We start from the raw sequence: 4,252 nt of genomic DNA on the forward strand, positions 1-4,252 counted from the left end.
TTTTCTTTTAATGTTGAATAAGTTGATATATTAAATGTTCAGTTTTTCTCCTAAAGTTTGTTTCATCCCGTTTTTTTTTACACCCCAGCCACCTGTTGTCAGGGTAACACAACACAACCTTACAGTGACACCAGAGTCCGTTAGAAAAATAACAGAGAACAGCAGATGTGGCTAATTTCTGTCACGTCCTGATCGCATTTTCCTCAGCTGAGTATTTAAATATCTGCTGATTTATTTAATTGAATTAAAATAAATTAATATCTGCAGTGGACTGCAGTGACAGACATGATGATGATGATCCAGTAGGGGGCGTTTCAGCTCCTTCACTGTCTGCTGCTGTTCAGTAACAACATTGTGCTCCTGGTAACTGATGACTCATCAGAGGCTGGTTTTCTGATTGGCTGTTGAGGCCTGTAGACTGTAGGTTCAGCCAGACAGGTATGATCAGGTTTTTTATTTCCTGCTCTTTGGGGGTTTTTTGTTTTTGTTTCTGTTTTTAGACAATAAACGAGAACATGTCAGGGAGGCAGCGTTTACATGTAATCACATTAAATACACACATTTATTCCTCTGCTGTCCCAACGTAAGAAACTCCCAACCAAACAATGCTGAAATACTCCAATAATTGAATTTCAGTACATGCTGAGGGGAGACGGTTCTTTCACAAAATTATCTAAATTCATTGTTGTGTATTAAATAATCCCTCGTTTATTTTAAAAACTAAAGTCTGAGGCTTTTCAGCTTGTTCATTCTTACAAACTCTAATAAGCAAATAAATGATGATGTATTATCATAGATAAATCACCCAGCAGTTTATCAAGTAGTTAAATCAGCTCCACCTTCACCAGTTGCAACATTAAAGCTGAATATTGATTGATTGATTGATTGATAATTGATGCTAATACTTTTGCACTTAAATAAGATCTGAGTTGTTCTTTCAGCAGTGCGGAAAAACACCTAAGCAGGTGTGACTGAACTGATGTTACTGTGATGATCCAGCAGGGGGCGTCTTAGCTGCCCTGTCTCTCTGCTGCTGTTTAACAACAACTAGCTGCCCCTTATCAACTGATGACATGTTAGCAGCCGAGACTCTGATTGGCTGCTGAGTAAACAGGAAATCAAAGTTGTTTGTTTTTTTTTTTTTAAATGAAAGTAAAGAGTTGGGGCTTTCCCAGAGATGCTGAGTTCAGGTGACTGATGGTAAATTAAACCACACACTGCTGAACAGAGATCAGTGAAAACTGCTGCTGTTAACATTAATCATGTGACTACTGACTACATGACTGGTTCATATTTTACAATAATAATACAGCTGATATTACCAGCTTTTGTGTTTATAAAGCTCACTGTAAAAACAATTATTATTATTATGATTATTATAACCTTTGTCTATACGACACTTTTCAACAGAGTTTTACAGTCAGATAAACAAGTTACAGGATAAAAATGTAATTGAAATATAAAATAAAGTAAATAAGATCATGAAATCAAACTAAATAAAAGATAGTTTTTTGAACAGAGTTTTAATTTTACTTTTGTTCCTTCAGAGTTTAAATGTAATTTTCATTAGTTTTTTTTGGCCAAAAGCTTCTGCTGAATGTGACGTGATATAATTTCCAATGAACATCCAAGACTGTCTGCAGGTTAACAGGAGGTTTGATGAATTATTGGACAAATACATTAGTCTGTCATCAGCGTAAAAGTGTTAAGGGATACTGGAGTTGTAGATTAACATTTAAACGTTCTTAGATCTGTTTATAACCACATTGTAGTCTGTTAGAAAAAGTTGCTGTATGTCTATATACTGATTCAAGAGGATAAATATGAAGCTTTGGTGAACATTCAATAAGGAAGATCTCTTCCCTCACGTTCTGCCTTTGTTCGTCTGTAGGTTAACGTTGGCTTTTTACTCTGATCAGTTTCTCTCTGTCACTTCCACCTTCTCACGCTGTCAAATCCCACCAATCACAATCCAGACATCAATATATCTGACCAATGAGCTTCTGCCCACATTCCTCGAGCCAAGCAATCACTGGATGCCGTTCTGTACAGATCACTGTAATTCTGTCTGTCGGTTTTTTAGACCTACTATTGGGCAACCCACGTCCTCCCCATCACCACCATAACCTCCATGAGGTCCAGGGACACTCGTCCAAAGGTTTCCATCAACCACCTGCTGGCTCTGCTCCACCACCACCAGTTCTTAGTCTCTGGGGGATCCTGTCCCATCTCACTTCCACTTGATATCTCCTTAGTGAGCTGATGATCAACAGGTGACTCTCAAACTGTAAGAACATGAAGCAGACGGCTGCTGAAATAAGTCCTTGCTTCTCTGCAGTGACGGTGACTCATCCTGTGCACCTCTAACACGACCACAGGGGGCAGATACAGATCCACCTGTGCCTGACAGACTGCAGTACTGAGGCCCAGGTCCTGGTCGTCTTCTGGTAAACTGTCCTCACTAACACATCTGTGAAGTAAATTCATTTGTGACAAAGATCACGATTGTTTAATACATGTTTGTCACACACAAATTACAGGTAATGCTTCCTTCCAGATGAAGTCAGTATGGTGCATGTTTTGATGAGCGAAACAGGAGAGGAAGTGATGTCATGTTGGTGAAACGAGCACAGGTGTCTTAAGTCGTCCAACGGCTCAGGTAGAATCCGCTCACAGCTCCAGGCTAAAAGACCCCAGAAATAAAACAGACTAACTTACTGCATTAGTGCTCACATGAAGCAGTGATTCATGTTGGATGTGAGGGTCATCATCAGAAATCATTCAGATCCAGCTGTGCAGCATCTGTACAGTGAAACGTGTGCACTTCATGCGATCAGGTGTTTTCTGTGGATTCCGACTGGGCTGCTCTGTGTTGTGTTTTTTTTTGTGTGTCTTTGTGTAAACTGTGTGTGGCTCAGATGTCAGATAGATGAGTGATGTTTCCAGACCAGAGCGGACTTCTCCTACAGCGGCGGGTTTTTAAAGACCTGACTCAGCCGGAGATGAAAACACACACATTAACGCAGATGTGTGAGTGTGTCTCACACAACATGGGTTTTGTAGATCAGACTTTAGATAAACTCCTGTAAAGATGTTGTGTTGCAGCTGCTGTTTCTGCTGTTCAGGGGTCGAAGCAAACAGCTGTGTGAAATATCATCAGGATATAATATGATCAGGATGTTAGAGGCCGGAGGATAAAACACGTCTTCTCTCCTGATCTTTGATGAACCACCAGAAAAAGGGACATTTCAAGGGACAGTTAAAAATCATGATATTAGAAACGAGTGAGTTAGTTTGAAGTACTTTTACTTCCGTAAATGAAGACTTCCTCCACCTCGACACCAACCCGGTGTAGATCAGTGTGAACATCAGTAGTAAGTCCATCCAAATGAAATCACATGATCTCTGCACTGTGATTGTAGTTTGTTCAAATGTCACTTTAAACTCAAATGATCATTTTATCACCACAGAGTCTTCAAACTCTGTGGTGGAAGAAGTAGCTGACGCAGCACTACCGCAGTACTGCCACAGTAGTACCACTGTGTGGAAATACTCTATCACAAGTAAAAGTCCTGCAGTCAAACTTTGACTTTCAACTGGGCTCAGGTTTTGTAAACTGATGTGTTTTCCATGTAAAATCTGAATCTGTAAAGTAACTGCAGCTGTCAGACAAATGTAGTGCAGTAAAAGTCCAATAAAGTCAAGTAGAGTACAATAATGTCCGAACCGTACCTGAATACACTACTGGAGTAATTGTACTCAGTTACTTTCCACCTCTGGAAAAGTGATCAACCGCTCAGCTTGTAGCAGACAAACCTGTCCGACTGTGTCTGCTGCTTTTTATTGACTCTATGAGAAAGTGATGCAGCAGCCAGTCGACAGGTGGAGGATGATCTGTGGGAAATTTAAGCCATTTGGTGAAATGCTGAGTTTTGTATTGGAATAAAACTAGAAACAAGTGGGGAGCAAAGTTTACTCGTCTAAATGTCACAGAAGAAACCGGGATGGAAGCTCATCAGCAGTTGAATGTAAATCCTCTGTTTTTTGTTCTGAAAAATTCTCCTTAGAAAAAGTTCCAAGTTTCACTATTGAACAATAAAGTTCATTCATGAATAAACAACTGATGACTGAGTCCGTCTCCAGCTCTGTGTGATAAAGTTTCTCTTCAGGCGTGAGCAGCTGCTGCCTGAGTCTACCTGGACACCGGTGACATCATGGGATCTCTGCACTGTGATTGGCTGTTCTGTGAGTA

Source organism: Xiphias gladius, chromosome 12, assembly GCF_016859285.1.
Source record: "Xiphias gladius isolate SHS-SW01 ecotype Sanya breed wild chromosome 12, ASM1685928v1, whole genome shotgun sequence".
NCBI classification, from domain to species: Eukaryota; Metazoa; Chordata; class Actinopteri; order Istiophoriformes; family Xiphiidae; genus Xiphias; species Xiphias gladius.